Source organism: Balaenoptera borealis (genome assembly GCF_965194805.1).
Source record: "Balaenoptera borealis genome assembly, chromosome: 10".
NCBI classification, from domain to species: domain Eukaryota; kingdom Metazoa; phylum Chordata; class Mammalia; order Artiodactyla; family Balaenopteridae; genus Balaenoptera; species Balaenoptera borealis.
Window position 1 is genome coordinate 5,527,052 of NC_138874.1, and position 15,969 is coordinate 5,543,020.

Sequence of the window (15,969 nt, forward strand, 5' to 3'; positions counted from 1 at the left end):
AAGCAGATGGTCTGGCCAGTGCAGGGGCCCAGGGGCTCAGACCAGGGAGGTAGCAGCGGAGGAGGAGAGAAGGGCCGATTTACTCTGAAGGTAAAGCAGGTGGCCTTGCTGATGGTGGAGCTGTGGTGTAGAGATGGAGAGGAGACAGCCGACTCCAGGAAGGAGAGGCGGGAAAGGATGCAGGTGGAGCAGGGGAGGTCGGGGAGAAGGTGGGACAGGTTGACACCCGGGGCAATGTCACCTGGCACTGGCTGGGCGTATGGAGTTAGGGGAGGGTCTGGCCTGGGGTGCTAATTTGGAGCCCCAGCTTGCTCCATCATTCAAGCCCTTGCTGCCTCCTGGCCACGCCGCCTACACCTGTACCTGCTGGCTCAGGACAGCCTGGTCCAGGCACCATGCCCTCATCTTGCTGGGCCTGCCTGCTGCTGGGGTTGGAGGAGCTTCGTGTGAGCTCCACCGGGGGAGGCAAGGGGAGGTGGGGGGCCACAGCATCTTGTGTCGACCTGGCTGCCGTCCCCGTCCGAGGTTCAGGAGCACTGGGGGCGGTACCACCTGTAGGTCACATACCCACCAAGCACAGGGACCACAGTGGTGCAGGGTCTTTGCGGGCTAGGCCATCTGGAAGAGCTGCTTGGGGGTGGGGAGTCACACACTGGCTTTGGGATGGGTAGGGTTTGACTTGAGAGACGGAGCTGAGGTACCTGTGGAAGCTGCCTGTACCCACCACAGCACTGGGCTCCTTGGCCCTCACCCTCTGGGGAGCTGCTGTTGAGTGACCAGAAGAGGGCTGGTCTGTCAGGACTGTGGTGTCACAGTCCTGACAAACAGTCCTGATAAAAACAGGTCAGCCAGGAGACCTGTTTTATCTCCCTGCTCTTCCTTCTCCTAACCCACTGGAAACCCCCTGGTCATCCTTGGAAGCCCACCTCCAAATCACCTCCTCCAGGATGCCCTCCTTGACTTCTCCCTACAGAGATAGTCCCTCCACCCTTGGGCCCCCTCAACACCCAGCCAGCACAGATCTCTAATCCCGAGTCTCTCATACTGCACTGCGGTGTTACTTCTACCCCTACTGGCACACACTGAGCTCCATGGGTTCTTCCATTTCCAAGTGTGCAGCACAGATCAGTAGGACCTCAGGGATGTTTGTTGACTGAATAAGTGAGGGAAGGAAGAAACAGACACGAGGGCTGGAATGGCCCACGGAGACTGCCTAGTTCTGCTTCCATGTGTTACACATGGGGAAGCTGAGGCCCACAGGTGCTGCGGCTGGCCTGAGTTCAGCCAGGGTGTCAGGGGTCACAGCTGGCCCCCTGCCCAGGATGTCCACTATGCCAGGTTCTGGGCTGGCTGGAGCCCTGTGGGTTCCAGGACAAGGGGAGCCCAGAGGCAGACAGATTGGAGGGCCCTGGGTGATCGGTCAGGTGGGAGCATGTGGACAGTGGCCCCGGGGTCTCCAGAGGAAAGCAGTCAGGGACCTCCACCGTGGTTCTTTGCTTCTCCCCCCTTGGAGCCCTGCAGCCCCCAAGAGCTCTGGCCCTGTGACCTCATGGTCGCCGGCCAGCCGGTGGGGTTTCTCTGGCAAACCCACTGCCCTGTGTCTCAGCCTCCAGTGGAAGAACCCCACCCTCACTGTCCCGCTCACACCGGCCTGCCTGGCGGGGGCCAAGCCCACGGCATTTCCCAAAGGTCAGTGTGGCTGCCGCATGAGCCGCCCCCTGCCTGTGGCGAGTGTGAGTCAGAGGGCTTGGAGCCAGCTCTTGGGTCTCCTTTAACCCTCACGAGGTCGCTGTCCCAGTGACACAAGAGGAAGCTGAGGCTCTGAGGTGTAAGGCAGCACCATGAGCAGAGCAGGAGGAGCCGACATTCATTCTGGGGCTGGCCGACCCCAGAGCCTGGCCACCCTGCGCGCACCAGGGCCCCGTGCAACATCCTTAGAAGAGGGATGGCAGGTCCCTAGAGGTGCCCAGCCCAGAGGGCAGAATGCTGTGGTGGCAGGGGTGTGTGGCCAGGAAAGGGGGCTGTGGGCCGGGTGGCTGACCTGGGTGGCAGAGCAGACCCACTGAGAGCAACACGTCCCTGCCCAGAGGCTGGGAGACCTGCAGAGCTGGGAGGCCCCAGGGCACACACGCACACACGCGCGCACACACGCAGGCACCGGCTCACACACACCCTCCTCCCCTCTGCCGCTGGGGTGAAAGCACGCACTCCACGTGGACTGAGTCGGGATGTCTTTGGGGATGGGAATACCTGTCTCCAGGCGAGGTTGATAGGTAAGACAGCGATCTTTAAAAAATGTATGTTAGGTAATTGATAATTAAAGGCTCAGTATTTTGAACAGATATTTCAGTTGGGCTCCCTGGAAAACCCAAGAATGAATTTAATTCATTTCTAATGTATCTTGTTAACATTTTCTTATCTTAGTGTGTTTTCTCAAACGTACAAAGCAACTTTATTTATTTATTTTTAACATCTTTATTGGAGTATAATTGCTTTACAATGGTGTGTTGGTTTCTGCTTTATAACAAATTGAATCAGCTATACATATACATATATCCCCATATCTCTAGCAGTTGTCCTTGGCTTGATCTTCATTTTAATGAAGAGGCCTCTAATGTTTTACTGTTAAGTCTGAAATTGGCCCTAAATTTCAAATACATAATCTTCATCATGAAGTACATTTCATTCCTACATTAATTGCCGAGAGTGTACACCAAGAATGGATATCATATGAGGCTTTCCTGTATCTAGCAGAATCATCAAATTCCTTTCCTCCTTGGACCTGTTAATGTGTTGACTTATTAGCTTTTCTGAGCTAAATCATCCTGTTTCTGGAATAAATCCCACTGGGTCAGGCTCAATTGTGCTTTGAAATGCTGCTGGGTTCATTCTGCCGATATGTTGCTTGGGGTATTTTTCATCTATATTCATAGGTAAGAATTTATACGTACTTTTCTATTAGGGGAGATATTTGTCACATTTATAAATCATGGTTATGTTAGCTTCATAAAATGAATAGGAAAGGTTTTCAATATGAATTGTGTAGTTGAAATAGTTTAAATATCATATAAAATTATCTTACTCTTCAAGGGTTGAAATAATTCATTTTAGAAACTGGCTCAGCCGGGGCTTGCTTTTATTTTTCTCTGAGGTTTAGTTGGCTGTCAGCTTACTTAATTTGTACTATGGTTATTGGTCTTTTTGCATTCTAAACATTTTTAGCCCATTTCGGTTATTCATATTTTCTAGGTAATATCCTAGTTCAGAATGCTTTCAGACCTTTTAGCACAGATTTACATCATCTATTCTTTTAAAGTTTCTTCTCCACATCTGTGGTTAGAGTCTCTTTTTCATTCCTCTGATTTTGCATTTCTCCCTCTCTTCATTCCTTTCCTCCCTCCCAGTCTCTATCCCTCTCTCCCTCTTTCCCTCTCTGCCAGCTTCCTTCCTTTCTTCCATCCTTTTGTTGATTAGAATTGCCAGAGGTTTATCTTTTTAATTTGTGTTTCCAAAAGAAAATCAGCTCTTGAATGTAATCAGCAAGTTCTACTGTCTTTCTTTCCTTAAATCCACTAATTTATCTTTTAGTAATTCCTTACTCTGGTTTGCTTTGCTGTATGTCTGTTTTGTTTAGAAGCTCTTTTTAGCTTTTTAAATCAAGTGCTTAGTTTGTTTTCATTTCCTCCTGTTTATTTAAAATATATTGAAGTGCATGAGTTTTTCTCTGAGTACAGCTTTGGCCGTATCGAATTTCATGAGGAGATTTCTTGTAAGGGTTATTTTTCTGATGTGTCTGTAATTGGAGTTTTGATTGCTACTTGAACACAAACATGATTTAGGGACTTTTTTAATCAAGTGGGTGAATTTTTTTGGTTCATCGTTTGTTTATTAATATCCAGACACATCATTCTGTCACCTGTACATTTCTGTTTGGGTACTCCATCAGGGTTTCATTGGTGATATGATGTATGAACAATGTGGATGAGTACTCTCGGACAGAAGAATATAACGTGCTGTCTTTAGGCCATGGGATTTCATGCATTTTTCTCTTTATGTTTCCATTCCCACGTCTTGAGAGAATGCCCTGCAGTATTTTCATTCCTTTCTACCACTCGTCTCTTTGGGTCTGAACCACGTGTCAGGAATTGTAGAAAGTTCTAGTTGTCATCCTGCCTGTCTCTGGTCCACAAAGAGGAGCTCCCTGCCCTGTGCTTGGGCACCGGCCCCATTTCGTGGGCACAGCGGGGCAGGCGTGTTCTTGGCAGTTTGCCTTTCACTTTCAACTCTTGGCAGAAAGAACCAGCCTGCAGGCAGGAGCTGTGGGCTGTTCCTGGCTCTGCCCTGCCAGACAGTGTGGCCTCAGGCTGTCTTTCGCCTCCTGGGCTGCACCTCATCTGGACAATGGTCAATAATGCCTTGGAGGGCACCGTGGGGATGTGTAGGACAGCCCAGTAGGTGGAAACCCCCTGTGAGTGTCGCTCATTGGCAGTGAGGCTGCTGAGCTGTTTCAGGGAGGGTTTGGATCGGGCTGTCCAGCAAGGGGCCCCGTGCGGGCACATGCACAGCTGGCCCTTGGACCCTGCCCTGCTTCCCACAATGCTGCGCTCACTGGCCTCACCTTGCACCCTGCAAGCAGGTGGCTCCTTCTGGGCCAGGGCTTGTCCATCTCGCGGGGACCCTGGCCGGCTCCACCTGCCTCCGCCTCGCACCTGCCCTTCCTTCTGCTGAGCCTGCGCTGATGGTCCTGGGTTTCCTATCAGATCGTGGTGGTTACACACACCAGGGTTCAAATCCCAGCTCCCCTACTTTGGAGCTGTAAGGCCTGAGGCTGATGACTTAAACCCTTGGGACTTTGTTCCTTGTCTGGAAAATGGGGTGACAGCTGCCTTGCCAGCAGTGTGTCCAGGGCAGTGTGCGGGGAAGTGCACTGCCCTGGGGAGGGATGCAGGCAGCTGTGCTGCTGGTATTCCTGGGGGCTGGGCTAGACACCTGGTTACCAGCCCCCAGGGCCAGGGGACATAGGGCACATGGCAGGAAAGCTGCTTGTGTACAGAGAATGTGCACAGGGAGCGGGAGATGTTTCTGCTGGAGGGTCAAGACGCATGTCTGGTCCTGTTTGTGCGAGGCTGTGGCCGCTGGACAGGCCGTGACTGTCCAGGCCCAGCAGGGAGCTGGGCGCCTGCTGCCCTCCACCCGCAGGTTAGCGTACAGAAGTCTCCAGCTCCTGCAGTGCAGCGGGATCCCAGGGCTGCCACTCTGGGTGTCTGCCAGGAGGATGACAATTCAAGAGAAGGAAATTGATTTGTATTTGTTTTTAAACGCAGAGGAAAATCGTTGCTCAGCCTAATTAGATGTCATTTAAAAATAAAAGGACTATACGGTCTTTTTTCTGTACCCTGGCACCCCCCGACGCAGCCTGGCGTGTGGAGTAGAGGCTGCTACTCACTCCTGGAAAGGCTCGGACCCCGCCCCCTCCCTCCCTAGGGGCCCAGCCTCCCTGCCTCCGAAGGACCCTGAGCTCTGATGAAGTCCCCTGTTATCCTGCTCGTTCACAGCCACGCCCTGCCGCTCCTTGGGGTCCTGCCTGGCTCCTGTGGCCGGAGCAGGGGGAGCCTGGGCCAGATGCTCCCGCCTGGAACCTGGGGTTCTGGGGGGTGGGAGCTCTGGCTGCCCCAGATTCTGCTTAGCACACTTATGAGCAGCAGTCTTAAGTGGGTGCCCCATATGGGAAGGGGATCCCAGAGGTGCAGTTCCACTGGAGGTGGGGGTCTGCGCCCTGCCTTCCAGCCCGCCCTCCTCCGTGGCACCTTGCCGGGACCCCCCCAGAAATGACAGGAGTGCCTCCCAAGGTTATGTCAGTTTCCACACGGAGTCTGAGAGTCACCCGCCCGCGTGCAGGAGCGCAGGGTGACCCCTGTGGAATCTGAGGCCGGGGGGGAAGGGGAGGCCCCGGGCACCCTCCCCCTGCCCTGAGGGCCCTGAGTGGGAGGCCGGCTTGCCAGCAGCCCGCCCTGTGGGGAGAGGGCAGGGATTCTCTGAAATCCTACCTGCTCCTCCTTGGGCCTCTCAAGGCTCAATAATGGGATGGTTATTGGTGGACAATGACATTTTGTCCCTTGAGCAGCCACCAGAAGAAGCTGACTGGACAGAAAGGCAGAACAGAAGGAGGAGAAAACCCCAACGCGGCAGAATCTGTATTTAGGAGTGTGAAGAGGAGATGGCAAGATTCCTTTAGTCAATTCAAATAGGATTTGGTAATAGGAAGGAATTCAGAAGGAAAAAAAAAAATGAATCATGCATCTGTAACAAAGCTTTAATTGTCAGCATCTTTTGGAGGCCGGGCCTTTGTGGAGAAGGCGCCGAAGTGCTGCGTGGCTCTGGTTCCCAGGCCAGCCACCTCCTGGCTGGAGCCGGCCTGCAGCCCTCCACCGGGGCCCGGGCCCGCCCTGGCCGGCCCCGAGGGTACACGAAGGTAAATGTGGCTCTTCCTCCCGGCATTTGCGAGTACGGTTTCTTGAAGCTTGGTTTATGTGACAAACGTCACCCCTCGCCCTCCTGCCCCCAAGGCCCATCAGGCTGGGAGGATGGGAGCTGCAGGTGCTCCCGCGGCCCCGCCTGCAAGGATGGGGCCGGCCCTGCCCTCCGGAGGACGTCCCTGCTGGCAAGGCCACAGGAGTACAGGGGTGAGGACTAAAAGGGCATGTCACCCCTACCCCTCCCCACCCCGGGCAGAGCAGCCACCTCTAAGGCAGAGCCAGTTCTTCTATTTAAAAAAATTTTTTAGAGAACTTTTGGCCGCGCTGCAAGGCTTGCGGGATCTTAGTTCCCCAGCCAGGGATCAAACCTGCGCCCTCGGCAGTGAAAGCAGAGTCCTAACCACCGGACTGCCAGGGGCGTCCCCAGAGCCAGTTCTGAGTGCCACCTGCCAGGACAGGGCAGTGCAGCTGGGCCAGTGGATCTGTGTGTCTGGACAGAGGAGGCAGCTTCTCCCCGCTTTCTTCCTGGCCGCACCAGGGCCCCGTGGCTGCCCAGGCTGTGGAGAGGGGAGAGGGCCTCGGAGGCGGGATCAGGAGAGGGGCAGCACCAGCTGCCATAACCGTGTCTAGGAAGGCGGTGGGTAACCTGGAGGACAGGTATCCCAAGTGCCTGTCAGTGTCCCGCAGTTCTGACTCCACCGAAACCAGCAGGTACTAAGCGTGTCTGGAGCATGGTGGCCTCAGGCCGTGCTCACTGCTGCCTGTGAAGCTGCTGCCGTAGGTGCCATTTTACAGAGAGGGCTCTGGCTCCCAGCTCATGGGGTGGCCGGGCCTCCCCCCAGCCCATGTGCAGCCAGATCTTCAGCATGTAGTCCCAGCAGATAGGACCAGGGCTTCTGGAGCTTAAGAGACACACATTTCAGCTCAAAGTTAGGAAGCTCTGAAAGCCAGGGTTTGGGGAGGGGAAGAAGAGCTTCCAGGAGGGAGCTTTCTGCCTTAGGAGGGTCTGAGTTCAGGCTGGCAGCTGCTCTCCTGACCCTCTTCTCCTCTTCTTCTTCCAGAGCACTGCTCTCCTTCTCACCCATCATATCACGTCCTTATCTGTGTGGTCATCACACATGACAGCCACAGCCTGCTCCGGGGGGCTCAGTGGGGACAGAGACCTTGTGTCCTTCATTGGTAGATCTCCAGTGTGTAGGCAGGTCCTTGGTGCCATTTGTGAATGAATGAATGAATGATTGGTTAGTCTGTCGGTCAAAGAGTAAGGGCTCTGTGGAACACCCCACCTCCTACCCCACCCCAGTGCAAATGACACCAGAGAACCAGGCAGTTAGCCCTAGAAGGGTGGTGGGTCCATTGTGCAGACGGGGCAGGAGGCCTGGCCTCAGCTGCCCAAGGTCCCCAGCCGAGCTGGCCTCCAGTGTTGCTGGCCCTGGTTCAAGCAGCCAGCATGGGTCTCTCCCTAACTGGCCTCTGAGTGCTGATGGGGCTCCTGCCCTGCTCCCACCAGCTCTGGATTTTTCTGGAACTGGGATGAAACCAGAGACAGCCCCCTGAATGCACTCATTCTGAAATCTCAGCCAAAGGCTGCCCTCCTGGTTAAGTGGCCCAACAGGGTGGCACCCAGCTCCCCCCAGGAGCACTTTCTCTCTCTCTCCTCCAGGCAACAGAGGGGAGACTGGCAAGATGTGTAATTTTCAGTTGCTAATTGTGATGCCCTGCAGCTTGCTGAGCTAAAAATAGTCTCCATTTTGTTGGGTAGGTTAAAAAATAGAAGTCCATGTGCTGCCTCCGAAAGAAGCACCACTTGCAAAGCCTGGCAGAGGCAGGGGGCTGTCTCGTGCCCCTCCCCCACCTCCCAGCAGATCCCTGGGGGCTCATGCAAGATGGGCCCTCAGGGCCATTTTTGTCCCAGTTTTCCAGGAAGCCGGGATGCTTAACTTGGCATCCATGGATGAGCTTCTGGGAGCCTGTCAATCCCTGGAATCATATGCAGAATGCCGTGGGAACGTGCACTTATCCACGTGCCCAGGGCGAGGGCCTCAGCCTTCATCGGACGCTCAGAAGGTTACACCCCGGCCAGGCACAATGATGAGGAGAAATGACAGTCCCCAGAAGGAGCAGGGCAGTGGGGCAGGCAGGCCTGGACAGACCTACTCACCACTGCCTGCCTAAGCAACCTAGTGCAAGTCGTGGGCACTCGGCATCCTCATCTAAGAAATGGGCATCTCCACACCGCCCCCCGTGGGTTGGAGGGACTGCGTTGAGATGAGATATGTAAAGCCCAGCACATGGCTGGGCTCCCAACTCCTGATGATAAACATTGAAAATACCAAAGGTTAGTCAAAGAAAGCTTCTCCCTGCTTCTCCATTTCTTAGAAATTTCTGGAATTGCAGACTCCAGGATTGGAAGGGGTCCTGAATTCTGTGCCCTGGGAACCTGCCCCAGACAGCTGCTCCCCTTCAGAGTTGAGTGGGGGCCTGACACTGCTCCCGTCCAGCTGTGCAGCAGGCTGTCCCTTCCCTGGGCTGCTGTCCCCATTCTCAGCTGGGCCAGAGCTGGCTGTGTCTGAGGCTGCCCCGGGGTGGGGGCAGTGAATGCTCATTGAGCACTGCCTCCCCTTTCCCAGGATGTGTCCCGAGGGCAGAGGTGGCATTGGGAGCAGGTAGCTGGGCATCAGAGGCCAGGAGGCCTGCGGACCCCAGAGAGCCCACGGGCGTGGTCCCTCCCAAGTGGCTCCTGAAGGATGAGGTTCCTGCCCCACCTGTAGCCCCAAGTCCCTTCCTGCCGTCCCCTCCCATCCCGCCTTCCTGCCCAGAGCTGGGGCATTGAACCGGCGGCCCCCGGGCCCTGCTCCTGGGCAGAGACCCTCCCCCTCAAGGGCCAGGAGGCAAGAGATGAGGCAGGAGCAGCCCCCGGGCATGGGAACACCTCCAGGAAGCTGTGCAGGGCTGCCCCGGACAGTTGTGAGCACGGACCACCCTGCACACGGATGCTGCAGTAATTGGATGTTTGTCTAGAGTCAGTGTCACGTGCATTCCTTACCCAAGTATGTTTAAGTAAATTGTTTGTGACAGCGCCAGCTGTGGGAACCTTTTACGAGACCATTGGGCAGTGTCAGGCCTCCCCAGGCCTTGTTGGGCCTCTCAGTACAGAAAGCAGGAAAAGCACTTGGGAAAGGCCTGTACCCAGGCCTGGACGAGTGTGTGAGTGGAGGACATGGAGATACATGACGGTGTAGCCATGGATGCATCCAGGTGCACACGGTGGGCTCTGGCTGTCGTAGTGAGGCCAGCAGTCCTGGCTCAGCACCATCTGGGCCACTGTCACAGCTGCGGCTCCCAGGGGTCCAGGGGGCTCCTGTGTGATGGGAGCGGAGTGCAGGGTCTCTGAAGGCCGTCTTGGGCACAGCTGGAGTTTGTGAGTGGAAGGACTGTGCCCCAGGTTACAAAAGCCGTACACACATGCCTGTGTGTGTGGCCGCCCCTCCCGGCGGGTGTGCAGCTTTTGCACGCGTGTGGCCAGGAACAGATGCCCTCCTCCTGATTTTGCTGCCTGCAGGCTCCCCTTCGCTAGGGCCACATTAGAAAGCACTGCAGCAGTGAGCGGCACCCAGATCTCTAGCCAAAGTCTCTTGAAGAGGGACTTCCCTGGCGGTCCAGTGGTTAAGACTCCGCGCTTCCACTGCAGGGGGTGCGGGTTCGATCCCTGATGGGGAACTAAGATCCCACAAGCTGTGTGGCGTGGCCGAGTCTCTTGAAGAGGCTGCAGAAGGGAATTTCATTCATAATCTTCTGTGGAAAGTTCCTAAAGACCCTCTTTTCCCTTCTTTGCCGGCATCTCTCACAGCAGTGGGGCTGCCTAAGATCTCCTCTTACTTCCCCACTGTGCTTCCCTCTCCTCCTGGGCCCTCAGTCCAGCAGCTTCCATGTCCTTGATGCTTTGCAGCAGTGTGTTCCTTAGAAGGTGTGCGCATGTGTCTGAGTGTCTGTGTGCGCTGTGTGTGTAGGGCAGCTGCACGTACTCAGAAGCTAAAGGTTTTCACCGAGTGCCTCATCGGGGCCTCCAGCCTGAGTTGTGTGGACGCAGAGCTCCGGGCTGTACCCGCAGGAAGGAATCCCATGTTCATGCAGGCCTTGGCCGGGCTGAGCGGAACCCAGAGGACGGTGTTCACTTTCTGAACTACGACACGCCAGGTGTGTGAGCGCTTGTTCTGGGCTGAAGCCACCCTCCTTGCCTTCTCCCCTCCTGTATCCCCACACCCAGGCCGGGAAGTTTGGGGACCAGTGTCTTGTCTGACAAACAGCTGGGGCTCACACGGATGGAGTAACTTGCCCCAAACCAACAGCTGGAGAGGGCCTGGGCCCGGGACTGGGTGTGTGGGCTCCTAAGCTCTGGCCCTCGGGGCGCTTGCGAGCCTTCATCTGTGCCTCGTCTCGACGTGGGCGGGGCTGTGGAAGCAAGAAGAATGGCTGCCCTTCTCTGAGCCCAGCCTCCCTAGAGATCGAGGCAAAGCTAACGAGCCACCACTTTACGGGGGAGCTGGTTCCCGGGAAGCAGGAGGGAGGGAGGGAGAGCAAATAGACAGTGGGGATGTGAAGCTTTTGTGCCTCATTGATCCGAGTTTGCCCCAGGGTGTTACCCGGCCTCCCCCGACGCCTGGGTTGTACGCGCGCGCGCACGCACGCACGCACGGGGTGGGGTGGAGCCACAGGGTCTCGCACCTGAGCAGAACTCACAGCCCGGCGCAGGAGGACGGTGGCCGGCCGATGGCTGTGAGGCCCTAGGTCAGAGGCTGTGGGTCAGAAGTGGTGGCAGCCCGTGCTGGGCCACTAGGGTGCCATCGAGGCAAGGCACAGAGGCGGGTGGCACAGAACAGCACTGCTCCCGCTCCCAGGGGCATGTTTTCTCATCAAAGCCTCATCGCAACCCTGCGAGGGAGGAGGGGCCAGAACCTCCACGCCCACTTTACAGCTGAGGAAATGGAGGCTCAGAGCGGCTCAGAGGTTTCCCCACCGTCGTCGAGACAGTGTCTCCTGACTCCAGCCTGGACTCTGTCGCCAGGTCCCCGACCCAGGCCTGAAACCACAGGAAAGGACTCGGCAGGTGTGCACGTGAGGGTCACGGGCGAGGGTGCAGACAGCGAGCGCCGAAGGAATGGAGTTTCAGGAGGGCCGGGGGCTGGGCTGGATCGTGGTGTAGGCGTAGCTGCGGCCGTGTCACGCTCAGGGCGGCAGCAGGAGTTAGTCGGATGCAGCGCCTCGGCCGAGCCTGGGGGTGCCGGGACAGCCTGTGTCAGGCAGAGTGGTGGCGGGAGCCCCGGGAGGGGCGGCAAGAGGGAGAGGGCAACAGTGCAGCCACAAGAAACCCGTACGCCTCCTTGCTTGGCCCACCTGGCCCGCCTGACCCGCCTGACCCACGGCCAGCCCGCTGGACACCGCTGGTGGCGGCTCATCCAGACAGGCAGCAAAGGGTCCCTCGGGCTCAGCCTTTGCCCGGCCGGTCTTCCCTGCCCACCCCCTGACCGCCACCGTGCCACTCCGCCTGTGCAGGGGCAGTGGCTGTGGCTATAGCCTTCTCGCCTGGCACGCCAGCACCCTTTGAGGCTTGGCCATGGGGACCCTGGGCCCAGATGCAGGGAGGACCCTCTTCCTCCATGGTGCCCCCAGAGAGCCAAGTAAACCCAGGGAAGAGACGGGCAAGCGCTGACACTGAATTCAGAGCCAGCTCTCTCCCGAGCTGGCAGGAGCGCCCCCTTCCCCCCTGCACCTGGGCTGCCCTCACGCCCACCGGGGCCTGCGCGTGAGGTGGGAAAGGTGGGAAACTCGCAGGGCCTGGCTTCTAGGAGCCGGTGAATCACTTTCACCCGCCTGGCTGCGAGTCGACTGCATCTATAATTAGAAGGTGCTGGCCTTCCAGTCGGAACAGAGCAGCAGCTGTAAGGAATCAGAGCAGGCAGGCTGGGTGCAAGTCCGCCCCCCACTGCCCTCAAAAGGGCTGCTGCCTTGGCCAGGCCAGCGCCAGCTGACTTGGGGCAGAGGTGCGGGTCCTTGGGGGCTCCATCCTCGGGCTCACCCCAGCCCCATCTTCCTCCTCCCTCCGGCTGGCTTCTGGAGGCTTCCAGAGCTCTCCACCGATGTCTGAGTCTGCAGCCTGGAAGTGGGTCTGGTTGCAGCCAGGAGCAGCCGAGGCAGGAGAGAGGCTCCCTGTGCTTCCTGCTCCCATTTTCACCTGGAAAGCCTTGGAAAACGCCAGTGCCCAAGCTGTACCCCCAGCCAGTTAGAATTGTGGCGGTGGGAGCTGGGCACGGTGGAGTTTTAAACTCCCCAGGTGATTCTGTTGTGCAGCCACAGCCAGAGGCACTGACCGAGGTGAAGCTGCTCTCGTCACCTGGAGGATGAAACTCTCCAAGGGACAAGCACGTCCAGGGAAAGTGAGGACGTGACCCAGCAGGCCTGGGCTCGGACTCGAGGTCCTGCATTTCAGTGATCGACCAGGTGATGGCACTGCTGGTTGGGCCACAGGAGGAGCAGCGAAGCTCTATATAGGAGAGGATCTGAAACTCCAGAGCAGGCTGAGTTCTGGCTCAGGGGGAGGTGCGCTGGCGCTGCCGACAAGTTCCTGGTGATGCTGATGTTGCGGCTGCAGCACTGCTTCTGCTTTAGGGCGTCCCCGCAGGCTCTGGCTCCCCAGGAACCTTGGGGGCCTGTGTGTCTGGAATGGCCTGTGTGGGGCTCTGAGCAGGCACACCTGTGGGAGTCAGCACCTCAGTTGGGAGGTGTTACCATGTCTAGTGTGCAGTGCTTTACCCAAGTGAGCGCATTCAATCCTCCCAGCAAACCTCTGAAGTAGTGCTCCCTGTGCCCATTTTACAGATGAGGAAATTATGGCTCCAAGAGGTTGAGGATCCTGATAAAGCCACGAGTGGCTGAGCCAGGGTCAAACTCAGGCCTGCCTGACTGCCTTTGCTTCCATCCTGGCCCTGCTGCAATCTCCGCGATCTTGAACTTTCTTCTGTGTCTTCTTCCAACGTCTGCAAGCCTTCATCATCGTCACTTACCGAAGGTTTATCGTAAAACTTGTCAGTGGCAGCTCTGAAGCCCTCATTGCATCCCCTTCCTCTGATTATCTGCTGTGTGACCTGGGGCAGTTACTTGGCCTCTCTGTGCCTTGTCATCATCTGCAGCATGCAGAGAGTAACGGTTTCTCTCGTGGGGTTATTGTGAGGGTTAATGAGATGATTCAGCTCTAGCATTACTGTCACTGCTGGCACGTGAAGTACTTAGAGTCTTAGCTCCTGTATTTCATTTTTTAAAACAATTTTTATTGGAGTATAGTTGATTTACCATGTTGTGTTAGTTTCAGGTGTACAGTAAAGTGAATCAGTTATACATATATCCACTCTTTTTTAGATTGTTTTCCCATATAGGTCATTACAGAGTAGTGAGTAGAGTTCCCTGTGCCATACAGTAGGTCCTTATTAGTTATCTGTTTTATATATAGTAGTGTGCATATGTCAATCCCAATCTCCCAATTTATCCCTCCCCTGTCCCCCACCGATAACCATAAGTTTGTTTTCTACATCTGTGACTCGATTTCTGTTTTGTAAGTAAGTTCATTTGTACCATTTTTTTAAGATTCCAGATATTAGCAATATATTTGTCTTTCTCTGTCTGACTTCACTCAGTATGCCAATCTCTAGGTCCATCCAGGTTGCTGCAAATGGCATTATTTTGTTCTTTTTTTATGGCTGAGTAATATTCCATTGTGTATATGTACCACATCTTCTTTATCCACTCCTCTGTTGATGGACATTTAGGTTGCTTCCATGTCTTGGCTCTTGTAAGTAGTGCTGCAATGAACATTGGGGTACATGTATCTTTTTGAATTATGGTTTTCTCCAGATATATGCCCAGGAGTGGGATTGCTAGATCATATGGTAGTTCTACATTTAGTTTTTTAAGGAACCGCCATACTGTTCTCCATAGTGGCTGTACCAATTTACATTCCCACCAAGAGTGCAGGAGGGTTCCCTTTTCTCCACACCCTGTCAAGCATTTATTGTTTGTAGATTTTTTGATGATGGCCATTCTGACCAGTGAGAAGTGATACTTCATTGTTGTTTTGATTTCCATTTCTCTAATAATTAGTGATGTGGAGTATCTTTTCATGTGCTTTTTGGCCATCTGTATGTCTTCTTTGGAGAAATGTCTATTTAGATCTTCCGCCCATTTTTTGATTGGGTTGTTTGATATTGAGCTGCATGAGCTGTTTGTATACTTTGGAGATTAATCCCTTGTTGGTTGCTTTGCTTGCAGATATTTTCTCCCATTCTGTGGGTTGTCTTTTCATTTTGTTTATGGTTTCCTTTGCTGTGCAAAAGCTTTTACGTTTAATTAGGTCCCATTTATTTATTTTTGTTTTTATTTTCATTACTGTAGGAGGTGGATCCGAAAAGATCTTGCTGCGATTTATGTCAGAGAGTCTTACATTTAGGTGTTTATCCATTTTGAGTTTGCTTTTGTGTTTCGTGTTAGAGAATGTTATAATTTCATTTGTTTACATGTATTATCCAGTTCTCCCAGCACTACTTACTGAAGAGACTGTCTTTTCTCCATTGTATATTCTTGCCTCCTTTGTCATAGATTAGTTGACCATAGGTGTGTGGGTTTATCTCTGGACTTTCTATCCTGTCACATTGATCTGTATTTCTGTTTTTGTTTTGATTACTGTAGCTTTGTAGTATAGTTGGAAGTCAGGGAGCCTAATTCGTCCAGCTCCGTTTTTCTTTCTCAGGATTGCTTTGGCTATTCGGGGTCTTTTGTGTTTCCATACAAATTGTGAAATTTTTTGTTCTAATTCTGTGAAAAATGCCATTGGTAATTTGATAGGGATTGCATTGCATCTGTAAATTGCTTTGGGTAGTATAGTCATTTTCACAATATTGATTCTTCCAATCTAAGAACATGGTATATATCTCTCCATCTGTTTGTGTCATCTTTGATTTCTTTCATCAGCGTCTTATAGTTTTCTGAGTACAGGTCTTTTGCCTCCTTAGGTAGGTTTATTCCTAGATATTTTATTCTCTTTGATGTGATGGTAAATGGGATTGTTTCCTTAATATCTCTTTCTGATCTTTCATTGTTAGTGTATAGGAATGCAAGAGATTTCTGTGTATTAATTTTGCATCTTGCAACTTTACCATATTCATTGATGAACTCTAGTAGTTTTCTGGTAGCGTCTTTACGATTTTCTATGTATAGTATAGTGTCACTGCAAACAGTGACAGTTTTACCTCTTTTCCAATTTGGATTCCTTTTATTTCTTTTTCTTCTCTGATTGCCATGGCTAGAACTTCCAAAACTATGTTGAATAAAAGTGGTGGGAGTGGATATCCTTGTCTTGTTCCTGATCTTAGAGGAGATGCTTTCAGTTTTTTACCATTGAGAATGATGTTAGCTGTGGGTTTGTCATATATGGCCTTTATTATGT

General features: G+C 53.8%; 1 protein-coding gene across 8 annotated transcripts in view; it reads left to right on the plus strand.

Annotated features, from left to right (window-relative positions):
* Positions 1 to 15,969, plus strand: part of RASGEF1A (RasGEF domain family member 1A) — a 254,860-nt gene that overhangs the window by 217,838 nt on the left and 21,053 nt on the right. The window contains exon 1 of one of the 8 annotated variants that reach the window (XM_082407474.1): positions 583 to 2,933. The exons of the other annotated variants lie outside the window; for them this stretch is intronic. The gene's annotated coding sequence lies outside the window, so the exon portion shown is untranslated. Of the gene's footprint in view, positions 1 to 582; positions 2,934 to 15,969 lie in introns of those variants that run through there. 8 annotated transcript variants of the gene reach the window in all.